The sequence below is a fragment of the Odocoileus virginianus genome, chromosome 5 (assembly GCF_023699985.2).
Source record: "Odocoileus virginianus isolate 20LAN1187 ecotype Illinois chromosome 5, Ovbor_1.2, whole genome shotgun sequence".
NCBI classification, from domain to species: Eukaryota; Metazoa; Chordata; class Mammalia; order Artiodactyla; family Cervidae; genus Odocoileus; species Odocoileus virginianus.
The window spans coordinates 88,053,332-88,069,680 of record NC_069678.1 but is presented as its reverse complement, the minus strand read 5'-3'; the positions used below and the strand labels follow the sequence as shown (position 1 = coordinate 88,069,680).

Sequence of the window (16,349 nt, the reverse complement as noted above, 5' to 3'; positions counted from 1 at the left end):
GGAGCAGAGGCCTGGTGGATGAGGAGCAACCTGCCTGGAGATGTGAGGATGAGCTGGCTATGTGACTAGAAGAGGCCTGGGGAAGTAAGAGAGATCCAGCTCACATCGGGCTTTACAGGCTCTTAAGGAGTGTGAACTTTCCTCCGAGAGCCATGGGAAGCCTTTGAAAGGATTAAAGCCAGGGCATGACATAATCTGATGCACTGGTTTAAAAGGTTACTCGGGTTCCCTTGCAGAGAATGGATTGCGTGGAGGAAAGGAACCTGCTGACCCGTCCATCTCAGCTCTGAATCCTGCCCCCGCGCTGCCCCCTCCTTAAGGGGTCCTCCCCCATTCTCCCTACCCCTCCTCCCCCCCACAGCTCCAGATGTGCCGTGGTCCTGGGGGGTGGTGGGGGTGGGGAGCACCAGGGCCCCCAAGGCTGAGTCCTGGCTGGCTGACCCTGGGGGCAGCCTGGGCTGGAGGCTGCAGGCGGGGGCCCATGTGTTGGGACAGTGGGCGTGGGCACGGCTACCCTGCCTGCTTCCACCCACTGCGCAGGGCAGGCCCCCTACCCCCACCCCGCATGGGGCTTTTGAATTAAAAAGTCTTAACTTTTTCTTTTAAATGGCAGCTCTGTGTACTGTACATGGTAATTAATACATTAGCATTTATGCAAAATACCATCACAGCCGGGCTGGTATGTCAGCTGCCTTCCTGAGCTGCAAAAATGTGAGCGCCCCGAGGTACCTCAGACAGGCCCCCGCCCCTAGCAGACAGCTCCCTTTGACCTGGCGGTTCACTAAGCGTGTCTGCCTGTGTGTGTTTCTCTGGACGCCGGTTCATGTGTGTGTGCACTGCTTCTTGAGAGGGTCTGTGAGTTTGCATGTATCCTCGCGTGTGTGTGAATGCACACGTGCCTCTGTGTTGACATGAAGGCGCCTGAGTGGTACATGAGGGCACCCCTGTGTCTGTGTGTGCCTGTGATGACCCAGGAGTGAGTGACTAAGAATGAGGTTTTATATGCCTGCCTCTCTGAATATGTGTGTGTACATCTTTGTGTGGCCAGGGACATGTCTGCTGGTCTGTGTATTTGTGACTGGGTAGGTGTGTGTGAAGTTATGTGTCCGCACATGTCTGTATGTGCACCTGGATATACTCAGTGTGTGTCTGTGCATCTGTGTGGGTTATGTGAACAAATGCACATGTGCATGGATGTGTATGTTTGTGTTCATCTGTATATATTAGTTGGCACACATGTATGAGCATTCATGTGTATCAGGCACGCCTATGGAGTCTGCTGTTTGTGTCTGTTCATCTGTGTGTCAGTAGGGCTGTGTGTGTCTCTGTTTGGATAGACCCATGTGCATTTCTATACATGTTGAAGTATGTGTGTGTATATGTGTGTATGAGATGCCTGCTAGAGTGGTTCCTAATTGAAGCTGTGATGCAGTGGAAAGAACAGCCCACTGGGAATAGTGACATCTGAGTTCAAGCCCATATGCACCACTTGGCAGTTCTGTGTTCTTGGGAGAGTCGCTTTCCCTCCCTATGCCTCATTTTCCACACCTATAAACTGGGACTGATGATCTGATCCTGCGTAATGAGCATTCACTGGGTGCTGGATGCCCTCTGTCAAGGAGCTCCCGGTGCTGTGGGGAGATGAACCCATACCTAGGCAGTGACATCAAGGCCATGAGGGTGATGGCAAAGTGTTGGAATGAAACTCATTTAGCCCTGAGCAGGAGATGGGGTGGGATGGGGGTCAGGGAAGGCTTCTGGGAGGAGGCAGTTGTTGAGCAGGGTCTTGGAGGACGAGAAGAGGTGAGTCAGATGAAGAAGCAGAAAAGAGCAAGCCAGGCTGCGGAGCACAGGCATGGAGTTGTCTGGCCCCTTTGGGGTGGCTTGAGACAGGGAGAGAGTTGCAGGAGCTGGGGAGTGTGTAGCTGGTGGAGGCCACCCAGTGCATGGGGGAGCCAGTGAAGAAGACCTTTAGGAAGGAGAGTCTGGGTCTAGCTTCTGTGGGGAGGCGCTGACTGCAGGTGAGGGGTAACCTGGAGACAGTGACCCTGAGCAAGGCAATGGGGAGGAAGGGGAGAGGAGGGGACTACAAGGTGTTGCTGAGTCAAAATCAATACCACGCAGAAATTGATTAAATAAGAACAGAGGACTGTCATAGGTAGAGGTAAAGAGCAGATGCAAAAGCCCAGCAGTGAGAGAGAAAGTGGTGTATGGGAAGAATTATAAAAGGCTTAGAGAGGTGGGAGAGTGCAGGAGAGAGAGCACGAAGGCCCCCTGCAGGGGCCTGGAGGTGGGTAAGTGGGTGGAATGTTTAGGGGAGACAGTTGGGAGGAGGCACTGACTGTAGGGGATTGCCAGGTCAGTTTGGTGTTTTAGGAAACCTTTCCTTTCCCCTTCTTGCTCTTGTCCAAAGCTTGCCCAGGGGGTCCTTGGTTCTTTGATCTACGGATCAGATGGGGCTGATGATCTGGGCCATTGCCATACAGTTGTGAAGTCGATTAAAGCTGAGCCCTGGTGATATATCCCTGCCCCCTAGGAACTTCCGACAGCACATCATAGGGGCTGATGAAGTATTTGGTGAATAAGTGGTCTGTAGGGGTGATGTGGGACGACTTCCCGGATGAGGTGACCACCAAGCTGGATCCTAGAGCAGGAGTAGAAAGTAGCCGGGTGAGAGGGGAGGGAGATGCATGGTTGGGGCGGGGGTGGAGGGGGTGGGTGGGAAGTGTGACAGCGCAGAAGGCTGGGATGATTGTAAGTCACTCAGTGAAGACTGGAGATGGGTGTGGCTGGAGTGGGGTAGAAGCCACAGCAGAAAGACCTGTGTTATCAGCCTAAGGAGCAGAGATTCTGCCTGAACTGCCCCGCCCTCCCCAGGCAACGTGAAGTTTTATAAATTTTATAAATGTGGTTCTGGGTACAGGGTATTGGATCCTGACTGAGGGAGGGCAGAGTTAAGGACACAGAGGCAAGCGAAGGGGTCTTCTGTGGCTTAGTTGGGGGTAATGACCTTGCTGCTAGACCTCTTGGATTTCTTTTAAGGAATGGGGCACCAAGCTGTTTTGTTTGATTTTGATTTTTGGGGGGCTGCCCCGCATGGCTTGTGGGATCTCAGATCCCCTGACCAAGGATTGAATCCAGGGCCATGATGGTGAAAGCGCCAAGTACTAACCACTGGACCAGCAGGAAATTCCTACCAAGCTTTTTTCAATGAAGGCATGCACAGGACAACAGCAGGGACCCCACCCCACACCCTCCCACTGTCCAACCCTGTGACCTTGGCTTGCCAAGTCAGTTAGCTTCTTGGGGTTTTAGGTGGTTCTTGGGAAAGGAGATGGTAGGAGGTGAAGCAGTAGAAAGGGGGTGATGTGGGGAAGGGCCTTGATTCCCTCACCTCTTGCGGGGAGAGTCCCATCAGGACACAGGAGGGCTGGGAGAGGGGGATGGCTCTCTCCTTCCGCTGGCCCCCCTGGACTGGAGCAGGGTGAGGACAAGGACGAGGCGAGCTCATGTATTTTCATGCCGTGGCCTCGACTCTCAGCCGCACAGTCCCAGCTCACAGGGGCTGGGAGGCTGCTCTGGGGTGGGCCAACCCCACCCGCAAGCAGACACTCCGCTATTGTTCAAAATGGAATTGGTCCCAGGAAGCTTGGAGCCTGCGAAAACCGCTATGAATTTTGCAAAACAGCTCTGAGGCGGTAAAGCATGTCAGAAGAATCAAATGCGGAAATCCCTATTTAGAAACTCCACTCTGGACAGGCATGACGTGCCCTGAGAAGATGGGGTGCAGGGGCTCCGGGGCTCCAAATCTCCCCTGTAGCCTTGGAGGGTACCTAGCCCACAGCAGAGGGGGGGACAGCCCCGCCGCCCCTGCCCCTGCCCCAGCTTCTACTGGGTTTGCCTGGCTGGGGGTTGAGCCCTTCATAAGGCACTCCCCTCTCCCATTCTTTCTTAATGTACCTATACTTTTTTTTTCTTTTGAAGGCAGCTTTATCATTTTGTAAAAAAGGATACATATGCTCATTGCAAAAAATTCAGACAATATGGAAAAGTTCAAAGAAAAATGTAAAAATCACCTCAGATTTCACCATCCAGAGATAACCACATAACATTTTGGTGAGCGTCCTTCCAGACTTCTCTCTGTGCATAAATATACACAAATAGACTCCACGTATGCAATTCTACCCTGAGTGAGATCAGACGACACATGCTGTTCTGTCACCTGTTTTTTTTTTTCCCCCACTCAGCAATATGTCATGGACATCCTTCATGTCAATACATATAGACCCACCTCAAAGTTTGAATGCCTGTATTATATGTTTGAATGCACCTCTCTTACCCAGTCCCCAGCTGATGGCGATAGATGTTTTTCCAATTGTTTTGCTCTTGTAAACATCCCTGCAATGATTGTCTACGTGCCTATCTTTGTGCATTCATTCATTCATTCGTGCCACAGATGTTAGTCAAGGGTATTCTACATACCAGGCCTGTGCCGGGCTGGGAATAGGAATGGGGAATAAAACTACATGGTCGGTCCTTGTTTTTGCAGAGTTTATGATGTAGTGAGGAGACAGGACAACCAGCCCCTGCCAGCAGGGAAGACAGCGATTTTTTGCGATGAGCTTATGTCTTAAGCATTTACAGAAATAACTATCCAATTAGCACATGATATGCAGTACAAAAGTACACATAGTACGAAGGAAAAGAGAGAGAGTCAGACAGGAGAAGGTAACTTAGACTCAGGAGTCAGGGAGGGCTTCTCTAAGGAGGTGACTTTCAGGTTGAAAGATGAGTGGACAGGAGACAGAGGAAGGGAAAATGATGGGTGGGTGTTGAGGGGAACAGCACGAGGACTTCACTTAAAGGGAGCAGTATTTTCAATGACTGACATACGGAAAATTCCCAAAAATGGGATTGCTGGGTCAAAGGGTAAGTGGAGCTTGCATTTCATCACACATTGTAAATTGCTTTCCGCAAAGGTGTTGCTTTTTACAGTCTCATAAAAGGTACGTGGAAGGGGTTGTCGGGAGAGTCGGTGAAAGTCAGCGTAAGCAGGCAGGGAGGGCTAAGTGGTTGCATACAGGAAGCGAGCTGGTCGCTGCTGTTGCATTATTATTATAATTATCTTTGCCAATCTAATCGGTGAAAAATGATATCTCATCTTTGTTTTTAACCAACATGTCTTTTTTTTCTGATTCTGCAGGAAATTGAGCCCTTGGGGGGAAATGAACTATCTTTCTTTCTTAAGCCACCTTTGTCAGAACCTTCCTGTGCCCTGGGAGAGGCAGGAAATGTTCAGGGTCCTTGGCCTGTGGTCCCATTCTCCCAGTAAAGCCCCCGGGACTTAGAAATGATTCCAAATCCCTCATGGCTCTGGGTCTCCTGGGGCGGGCAGAGGGTGGTTTGGCACCCGGTTAGGGTGGGAGTGATACCCTGGGGAGGGTCAGGCAGAGAGGTAGGGGCGCTGCAGCCAGAGTCCACATGCCCTTAGGAGTGCTTGGAGATCCCAGGTGTTCCTGGAGGATATTAATGCAGCTAGATGAATATTACCAGAGTGGCTATTAATATTAATGACAATAATAAACAAGTGTGAGGATTATTTTTAAAGAGGGCTGCTGCTCCAGCTGTTGCCTCCATTCATTAAGAAGCTTCTGAGGTCCTCAGCCTTCCTCTCCCCAGGCCTCATGCAGGACTCAATGGCATCCTCGCGACCTTTTCCCTGGGCTGGGACTGAGCCAGAAGGGCCTTTCCAGCACTTTGGACTGAACGAGAATCAATGCAAGAAACCCCGAGTTTCCGTCCAAGGCACTCTGGGCCAGTGAGCGGATGGGGGCCAAGGAAGGGATGAATTGGCTTGTGTGCGGGCTGCCAGCTGCCAAGACGCTACTTCTGACCCTCTCAGGCATAAGGCCCCGGTGTCTTCATCCCCAGAGGAACATGGGCAGGGGGCTTGCAAGGGGCCCATCTCTTGCAGAGGTGGCTGGAGGAATTACCCTGCTAAAGTGGTCATGAATTATAGAAGAAGAAGGGGGAGGAAGGCCCAGAATATCATATGTGTAAATAAACCGGAGTGGCTGCCAGACATAACAGCCAGCCACCAAGCTCTTGGACCCACAGCGCCCCTTCTCCCACGACCCGCTAGTGCCAAGTACCACAGTGAGTCGCTTACCACCTTCTTCTTCAAAGGATTTGTTAATAAGTCAATGACGGAACATCTAAAGGGGAAAAATATTTCTCTTTATAGTTGGAGATAATTGTCCCAGGAAAAAAAAAACAACAAACCTTTAATTACAACTCACATGGAGAAAGCTTGATTTGTGGGCAGAGCCCAAATGCTGAGGAGCTGGATGTAAAATATTTGTAATATTTAGGGAACCTAGAGTTTTACATAAAAGTAAACAGCATTGCCTGAAGGCACAATTTCCAGCAACACAATAAAATGTGCAGTGAATTTATGGCGGCCATCCATTAGCTCTTACCAAGGCAACGTCGCCCCTATCTGTCGTCCATCATTATAATAGAGGGTTAATGCACCGAATTTACATAAAAAAGTCATATTGTCTGCATGAATTATTTACACTCGAAGCTGTTTTTACAGCTTGGTTTCAAGCTGGATTCTGGGAGAGATTCTGCCAGTAAATTACTCTGTGGAGACCTGGTTCTATAACTACGCGCGGAGCCGGCAATGAAAAGAAAGGAAAATGGGCTGGCCCTGGCGGGTCGTTGGCGCTGACGCCTCCCCGGTGGGGGCTGGAGGCAGTGGTGGGGGCTTGGGAGGCTGTGGGACTTTGCTACTGCAGATGAACCTCTGTGTCTGGGCCCGTGGCTTCGTGGTTGCTGCCTATGCATGTGGTCAAGAGCAGTTTGGGCCCAGTTGGAATTGCAGCAGTCCTTCAGAGGTGTCCAAGGGCTCTTGGTGGCTGAAGTTAGGTTTTTTTTTAGAGATCAGGGTCCTAGAGAGGGAGAGGAGCTGCTGTGTTGGTTGGAGCAGGGGCCTAGCTCAGCAGTGTGAGGGAGACCCAATGTCCCCATTGTACAGATGGGAAGACTGAGCCCCCAAGAAGCACCTACTTGAGAAGCAGGAAGCCTATTCATCCCAGGTGGGCCTGGGGAATGTGGGATGTGCACACACTTCCAATGTCGGGGGAGAGAGGGGCTGGGATGGGGCATCCTTGGAGGACATACACAGAGAACCCAAGATGGCATCTCAGTCCTTATGTTTTCTAGGAAGTTTAGTGAACCAAAAGCAGTTTTTGTTGGGCTGGGGATGAGCCATTGTGTGGCACTGGGTCCTTAAACTCTCTTCACTTTAGGATTGGGAGACTGGGGGGAGCTGCTCATGCTTCCAGGTGATGAGGAGGTTGGGGAGCCAATCACACAGTGGAAACACACCTGGATTTTAAATTCAAAGCCAGCTGCGTGGCCTTGAGCAAGGCTTTTAGCTTCTGGGGGCTTGGTTTCCTCATCTGTAAAATGGGGTTTTTAATTCCAACTCTCCCAACCTGTACCACCACATTCCCCCTCCCGCACAAATGCCAAGAGGCTCAGATGGAATAATGTGCCACCCTGGGAGAGGTGTGATGTGTCACCAACAAGGCCACAGCAGACAGAGGTCAGCAGAGGGAAACCTTGAGGTTACGGGAACTGATAGAGGAACTTGGAGAGTGAAAGACAAACAGATGGATGGAGAGAGACGGCCAGACAGCCAGACACAGACAAAAAACAAATCCCAGAGACAGAAAGACAAAGAACAAACACACAGAAACAGAGAGAAAGGCATGGAGCAGAGGGAAGAGTCGATGGTCCCAGGGAGGAAGAATCAGGCAAACTCAGGCTAAGACTCAGACATCCTAGAACCCTGAGGGTGTTATTCTGGCTGGTGAAGAGGTTGACGGGGTGGGATCTGCACTGGGACCACTTCTTGCATGAACCCCCTTTCTCCCTCCAGGCCAAGTGGCTGGGCTTCTCTGGCCTGCAGACTCCTACCTCCCCTCTCTGCTTTTCTTTAGCACCCGGAAGCCTGGGCTGGATGCCGGCCCCTTCCTCTCCCATCCCCCAGCACCTGGGACAGGAACGTGCTTGTCGCTGCTGCTCTCTGGGTCTCCCGCCTTCCCGGAGCAGCCACAGCGGGTCCCAGGGGCCTGGAGACAACAAATGACTCCCTGCTGACGGGTTGCTGGCTGCCTCCTGCCTGCCAGCCCTTTCCCTTGCACATGGCAGATAATCATGTAAGGCAAGGATACCCCTCCTGCCCGTGGTCGTGTGATTTAAACCTGAACTTTGCTTTGCTTTCATCCCCCGGAGAAGCAAGATTTAGATTATAAATTTCTCTGTCTTCTTGGGAGCGTGCACACACATGTGCATACACACACACACACACACACACACATATGCCGCAGACTCCCTGTGTGTGAATTCTTAACACACAAACGTGTCCTCCCCAGTTGCAAACCACATGCCTACACGTTCACGTAGGATGCATCTGTATGCACACACCTGCCATCCAGGGAACTTGCGGCTGCTGGTCAGGACAGGAAGAAGATGCTGAAACAGCTGGGAAGGGTAGGGTGTGTGGGGGAGGGTGAAGTGAACAAGCAACACCGAAATTGTCAGAAGCTCTCCAAACCTCACCCCACCGGGTTGCCTATAAGAAGGGAATGGGGGTTTGCGTTTTTGTGTGAATATGTGTGTACAAGTCTGTGTGCTTATGTGTGGGTGTTCCCAAGTGTGGGTACCTCTGTGGGTGCCGCTGGCATCAGGCAAGCTGGTGCCTCTCTGCCAGCATCACTTCCCTCTGGCCGCTGAGGGTTCTGCTAGTTCTGACTTTTGTCTCCCTGGGTGACCTCAAGGGAGGGTGACCCTGAGGCTTGAATAAACTGGGCATGTGTGTGTGTGTGTGTGTGTGTGTGTGTGTGTGTGAGAGAGAGAGACAGTGTGTGGGGAAAGATCTATGAGTGTGTTTTGCTTAATAGAAGAATTAGTAAGGATGAGGACCTGAGAGCTTAAAACTGTGCCCTTCCTGTTTCCTACTCCTTCTCTGCTTTAAAATTCTCTATCGCAGCCATCACTATTTTTTAAAAAAATATTTATATATTTATTTGGCTCTGCTGGGTCTTAGTTGTGGCATGTGGGGTCTAGTTCCCTGATCAGGGGTCAAAGCCGGGCCCCCTGCATTGGGAATGCAGAATCCTAGCCACTGGACCACCAGGGAAGTCTCAGCATCCATCACTATTGAACATATTATATTTATTTAGTTTCTAATTTCTCTCTCCTCTGCCAGAATATAAACTCTAAGAGGGTAGAAATTTTAGCTCTTTTGTTCATGTTAGTATCCCCACTATTAGAACCATCTCTGTCTCACTGTGTGTTCAATAAATATTTGTTGAATGAATGAACCCATGAATAACTTCATAATCTCTTTCCAAGAGTTCTATTAAGTGTCACTTTCTTTTCCCCCTGAAAATGCTGTTAATCATAGCGCACCATCTATGGGCCAGTAAGAGCTGACATCACCAAGGTGCAGATAAAGGATGGAAAGGGAGGAGAAAGGGGAAGTTCCTTTTTAAGAGAAAGTTGCTTATCTTTCCAGGAGCAGTTTTGACAGAGTTCTGAGAATGAATAATAGATTTCAGGGTATCAAAAAGGGAGGTGAAGACCAGGTAAAGACAGTTGTTTTGGAAAAGAGTTGGAGGGGGACGGAAAAAACATATTAGCTGGAAGAGGCATTGGGGTCCCTAAATCATTCTGACTGACATGATGACATTCATCAACCTTCCTGTACAGTGACCCAGGTCTGTGGTATGTGGTAACTTAAGTAGGTTTTCAGGCATTTGTAACAGGGAGTATCTCTCTGAATGAGGGAATTAATGGAAAACTGTCTAGGTGTGAGCTTTCCAACACAGGAGCCATTGGCCAAGCATGTGTGGCTATTGAGCATGTAAGTGTCACTTTCTTTTGTTTTATTTTATTGAAGTATAGTTATTTACAATTTTGTGTTAATTTCCACTGTACAGCAAAGTGCTTCGCACACACACACAGACACACACACACACACACACATATACTTTTCCATTCTGGTTTATCACAGGATATTGAATATGGTTCCCTGGGCTATGCAGTAGAACCTTACTGTGTATTCTTCCTATATGTATCAGTTTATATCTGCTAATTACAGACTCCCAGTCCATGCCACCTCCCCCGTCCTTGACAACCACACGTCTGTTCTCTGTGTGTGAGCCTGCTTCTGTTTGGTAGATAAGTTCACTTGTGACATATTTATGTATATGTTTAAATTTTTGAGGTGGACCATTTAAAAAATCTTTATCGAATTTTTTACAATATTGCTTCTGTTGTTTTATGTTTTGGTTTTTTGGCTGCAAGGCATGTAAGATCTCAGCTCCCTGACCAGGGATCCAACCTGCACCCTGTGCGTTAGAAGATGAAGTCTTAACCTCTGGACTGCCATCAGTCTCCTCATAGGCAAAATAGAGATGCTTTTAATTTCATACCAGGATTGAAAGGATTAGGCTGCTATTATCACTGTTATTATTTTATGTGTATAAACAAAACTGCACAGATCCAGGAAGGGAAGAATGTCCTAACAGAAATTCACATGAAAATGAGCCAGGGTTTTGGCTGATCTCAAATTAGTGTGAGGGCCAAGCATGGGTGGTAAAATCTGGGACACTCAGAAAACAAGGCAGAGACCGTTGGAGCCAGCGTGGGTTCACCAGACCAGACACGTCTTTCAGATTCTCTCCGGCTTAATGACTGGTGGCTGAAGGAGGAAAGCTAGCATGTGGTGGACTGGAGTCTGTTTACTGAGCACCTACTGGTACTGGATGTCTCACGTGGTCTTTTTTTTTTTTAATCTTGTTTATTTATTTTTGGCTGCCCTGAGTCTTCATTGCTGTGCACAGGCTTTCTCAAGTTGCGGCAAGCAGGGGCGACTCTCTAGTTGTGATGCTCAGGCTTCTCACTGTTGTGGTGTGCTGGCTTCAGTAGTTGTGGTGTTACCCGCAGCATGTGGAATCTTCCCAGATCAGGGATCAGACTCATGTTCCCTGCATTGGCAGGCGGATTCCTAACCACTGGACCACCAGGGAAGTCCCACCACATACATAGTCTTGATCTTCAGAAGCTTGTGCACTAGATGTGACCATTCTTTATTTTGCAGATGAGAAACTGAATCTCCAGGAAGTTAAGTGACTTGCCCAAGACCCGCGGAGCTGGGATTCAAGCCTGGATCTGCCTGACCCTTTCTGCTATATCACGCTGCTCTCCCAGACACTGGACAGGATCTCTCGTGACTCGTGAAGACATGATGGATGGTGTAAGGGCTCAGCAGGGGCTCCCATCTGAAGGACAACCATGGAATGTTCTTATAGGTGGGAACAGGTCAGTCTGTAAAGGTCTTTAGAGGCTGCTGTGGGCCTCTGCCTGCTCCCCAGTTCTGACCAGTATATGCCAACGACCAGGCAGAGCATGCAGGCCTTTGACAGTAGGAAGTAGGGGGGATAGAGAAAAAGGACAGAGAAAAGCTCAGATAGCAGGATCAGGATCTAGGGAGATCTCAACAGACTGGAGTGAAGAGGTGAACTTAGCAGGATGAAATGTCACGAGGATAAATGCTGGGGCCCATCTTGCTGACAGGAAAAAAATGGTAGAGAGGAACAGCAGCTTACAAGAAAGGGATTTAGGAGTTCAGGGACCCAGTAGGTTCAGTATGAGTCAGTGGGCTACATTAATAGAGGTGTGGGGTTTGAGTCAGGGGAGAGGAACACCAGCCTGATCCAGCCTGCTCTCTGCCCTGGGGCAGTCTCTCTTCTGCATATCTGAAGGTCATGTACTAGTACCTGCTTTTTCAGATCTTCTCCTCTTTTGAGGGGTGGGGATAGAACCCTTTTGGAGTTCAGTCCTTGGAATTCAGAGCAGCCCTCTAGAGCGACACCTTTGAAAGTGCAAAGAAGCTGCAGATTTCCTGGACATTTTTTGAGCAGCAAGTCCGGGATCTGATCTTTGTGCCAAACCTCCCTCATTTGGCGAGAGGGAAGTTCTAGTCCCTGAATATTGTGGAACAGGGAGGGGTCCAGGTTTCTTTGGCCACCGGCCAGGTGTGTCCAGCTTTTCCAGCTGCCTTCCTCCGCTCTTGGAGCCCTGAGCCCAGTGGTCAGCGGTTTGCAAGAGCCTGGCGGGGCTGGTTCCTCCCGTGCTGGAGGCAGGCAGGAACGGAGAACCTTGCGGTTGCTCATGTCAGGGCTGGATCCCTGCTCGAGCTGGAGCGTCACCTGCCAAGCTGAATTCGGCACAGGAAGCGCCTGGCGGGGAGATGTACTGTTTGGAGGTTCTGTTCCACTCTGAAATGCACTTCTTCTGGCAGCTGCAGTGAAGTGAAGCTGTTGCACTGCCTTCTCTCTTGCCAGAATCACAGCCACTTTTTCCTGAGAAAGAAACAGGGCTGCAGACAGTTTGACTCATTAAATACTTCTTTTCCTCTTAAATCTGATTTTGTAATTTTTCTTCTTTTTTTTTTTTTTGCATGAATGGAAAATCCAAATGAATGATATTGAAATAAACAAGGCATTTGTGATGGGAGGGTTAAAACAGATTGTTGGGGGTGGGGAAAGGGGGTTGGAGACGCCTCACGTTTCTGCACACAGGCTGCTCATAGCCTGTTGAGGAAGGGAGTGAGAGAGTGTTCATGTTCTGCCCACCTCCAAGCCCAGAGGAGCCTTTTTCTCCTGGTGTCTTGGGGATTCACTGAGAAAGGCTGTGGGGAAGGGAACTCTCATTTATCCAGAACCTACTAAGTGCTAGGCCTGTAATATGGGTAATGTCATTTTATCCTCGTAGCAGCCTTAGGGGATAAGGGGGACCCATTTTGTAGATAAGGGAGGTTGAGGCTCAGAGGGATTAAGGTGAACCAGCCCAGGATACACAGGGCTGGGATTTGCACCTCCATCTGTCTGACCTCAAATGCCATGCTCTTTTTGCTGCTTGTTACTCTGAGCAGTTGTATATTGAGCTTGGGGATATAAAAGGAGGAAGAGGAGAAGAAGAAAGGTGAGGAGACTCTGACCAACTCCGTGGAGTGGGCATCCTACCTGGCGAGACAGACCAGGACACTGACTAATGTGAGTGAGCCAAGCCCTAGTTGCTGGGTTCTGGCAAATATGGGTGGTTTAGGGAAGGGTGTGGAGTGTGAATGGGTTTGGCCTGAAAACCAGGATGGGCTTCCTGGAGGTGGAGGCCCTGGAAGTTGAATGGAGGTGAGGGAATGACCTTGCTGTGTAAGCAAAGGTAGAAAGAAGAGTCGACACCAAGAGTCGGCTTGGGTAGGGGGACGTAAGTCTGGGTGGGGGTAGTGATGATTGTGTTAAGAATCTAAGTGTTGGAGACTTCCCTGGTGGTGGTCCAGTGACAAAGACTTCATGCTCCCAATTCAGGAGACCTGGGTTTGATCCCTGGTTGGGTTTGATCTCTGCTGCTGCTAAAATGACCCCACAAGCTGCAAATGAGACTTGGCACAGTGAAATAAATAAATAAAATATTAAAAAAAAAAGAATGCCTGTGTTGGAGTTGGGGTAGAGGGGTGATCAGGTTGAAGAGAGTATTGCGAAGAAAGAGCCCTGGGCTGGGAGGCAGGTGTCTGCTTCTTGTCCTGGCTCTGCTACTGGCTTGCTGTGTGATCTTCCCTTTCTCTTTCTGGGCCTTAGATTTTTTGTCTGAAAAATGGTGAAACTGGACTGGAGGTTCCCCAAAGACCCTTGCAGGGTCCCATAAAGAGAGAAGCTGAATGAAGAATCCAGAAGGCCTTGAATATCAAGACTTGGCATTAGAATGATGAAACGTTAGTGTTTAAAAGAGCCCCCTGCCGCTGCTACTTAGTTGCTCAGTCATGTCCAACTCTTTGCGACCCTGTGGACTGCAGCCCACCAGGCTCCTCTGTCCATGGGGATTCTCCAGGCAAGAATATTGGAGTGGGTTGCCATGCCCTTCTCCCGGGGATCTTCCCAACCCAGGGATTGAACCCCAGTCTCCCACATTGCAGGTGGATTCTTTTACCATCTGAACCACCAGGGAAGCAGAAGGGCCCCTAGGAATCATCAACTAAACCATGCTACTTTATGTCTTAAAAGATGAGAAGCAGTTCTTGAGGTGAGGGAAGGTAGAGGGGGGAGGAAAGTGAGGGTGTCCAGATGGTGGGGTGGGGATAGCGCATGAGCGAAGGCATGGATGGAAGCTAGAGACAGGTGTGCAGGGGACACCAAGCTCTTTGGTGCTGTTGGAGAATAAAGGCCAATATGAGGTGGAGCCAGCAGTCTGAGACCAAATATGAGAGGGGGGTGCAACTAGACCTTGGAGAATCAAGGGACTTTGGTCCCGTCCTCTGGGTAATGGGGAGCCACTGAGGGGATGGGAGGGACATGCTCAGAGGGGCAATTTTGAAATATCACCTTGGCAGCTGTCTTGATGATGGATTTGGCCGGGGCTGGGAGTGGGTCCAGGTCAGGGGATAAGGGTTGAATAGGAGACTGGTGTGTCAGCTCAGTGATATGGTGTTGGTCTGAGCCAGGAGAGCAGAGGTATGATGGGTAAGTGTCTGTTTCAGAGGAACTGGGGAGTGGAGTGGAGAGGACTTGCTGATTGACTGGATGTAGGGAGTGAGGAAGAGGGAGAGTCAGAGACGCCAGGTTTCCAGCTTGGTGATATTCATTGAGAGAGGAAACACTGGAAGAGGGATAGCCTTTTGGGAAAGGTGATGGGTTCAGTTTGGGATTTGGTGAGTTTGAGGCATCAATGGAACATGTGTGGAATGGATGTTTCATTTATTCGTTCATTCACTGCTGAGCACTTGCTATGTGCCAGGCACAGCTGGATGCAGCCTTCCTGGTGCTGTCAGGCTGGTGGGGGCATTCAGGAAGTCCTTCCTTGTGCTCAGCCACGATCTGCTGAACTTTTACCTGCTGGTCTTCTTCTGTCCTTTAGGACCTCTTCGGAGTCTACCCTCCTTCAGAGATTAGAGATCAGTGACCTTGGCTCCCTGCATTGCCTCTGGTTCAGGGAACATGGAGCTGCCAAGAGGATGTGGACTTTAGAAAATTGGGAAGAAATGGATTTCAGCCTGAGTACCTTTTTATATGTCTCATCTGTTAAATGGGTTTCATAAAGCCTCTCTTCCAGGCGGCGGTGTGCTAGAATGTACTCCTATTGGATTTTTTAAACAATCTTTTTTATTGGAGGATAGTTGCTTTATAATGTTGTTAGTTTCTACTGATACAGGAAGTGAATCCGCTGTACGCACACATATATACTCTCTTTTGGATTTCCTTTCCGTTTAGGTCACCATGGTCTTTCCTGGTGACTCAAACAATAAAGAATCTGTCTGCCATGCAGGAGACCTGGGTTTGACCCCTGGGTCGGGAAGACCCCCTGGAGAAGAAAGGGGCAAGCCTCTTGAGTATTCTTGCCTGGAGCATTCCATGGACAGAGGAGTCTAGCAGGCCCCAGTTCATGGGGTCGCAAAGAGTCAAACACAACTAAGTGACTTTGGGTCACCATAGAGCATTAGTAGAGTTTCCTGTGCTGTACAGTAGGTTCTCATTAATTATCTATTGTGTACCTAGTATCAATAGTGTGTCTATGTCAATCCCACCTATTGGCTTATAGAACCAGTTGAGGACATCTCTTCCCAATTCTGTGTTCAGCTCCACTGGGAGCTGAAAGTTGACCATGGTGGGAATATTTATACCACAGAAATTGGCAGATACTATTCAATGCAAGTCAGTATCAGTATCAGTATCAGTTCACTCAGTTGTGTCCGACTCTGCAACCCCATGGACTGCAGCACCCCAGGCTTCCCTGAGCTTGCTCAAACTTCTGGAGCTTGCTCAAACTCATGTCCATCGAGTCAGTGATGCCATCCAACCATCTCGTCCTCTGTCGTCCCCTTCTCCTCCTGCCTTCAATCTTTCCCAGCATCATGGTCTTTTGCAGTAAGTCAGTTCTTTGCATCAGGTAGCCGAAGTATTGGAGCTTTAGCTTCAGCATCAGTCCTTCCAATGAATAATCAGGACTAATTTCCTTTAGGATTGACTGGTTGGATCTCCTTGCAGTCCAAGGGACTCTCAAGAGTCTTCTCCAATACCACAGTTCAAAAGCATCAATTCTTTGGTGCTTAGCTTTCTTTATGGTGTCAATGCAAGTCAGGGCTCTTATTCTTCCAGATTGCTAGTTGGTAAATATGTAACCAGCATACCACTGCTCACAGAGTTACATTAAGATGATGGATGTTGAGCCCCTGATACACAGCCCCTACCTTTGCATACATGCTCAGCACACAGTAGGTG

At 49.3% G+C, this 16,349-nt stretch overlaps 1 long non-coding RNA gene across 1 annotated transcript in view; it reads left to right on the top strand.

Annotated features, from left to right (window-relative positions):
- Nucleotides 1-12,500, top strand: part of LOC139035278 (uncharacterized) — a 49,050-nt gene extending 36,550 nt beyond the window's left edge. The window contains exon 2 of the long non-coding RNA XR_011487946.1: nt 11,177-12,500. This is a non-coding gene — a long non-coding RNA (uncharacterized lncRNA). The remainder of the gene's footprint in view (nt 1-11,176) is intronic.
- The last annotated feature ends 3,849 nt before the right edge of the window (nt 12,501-16,349 follow it).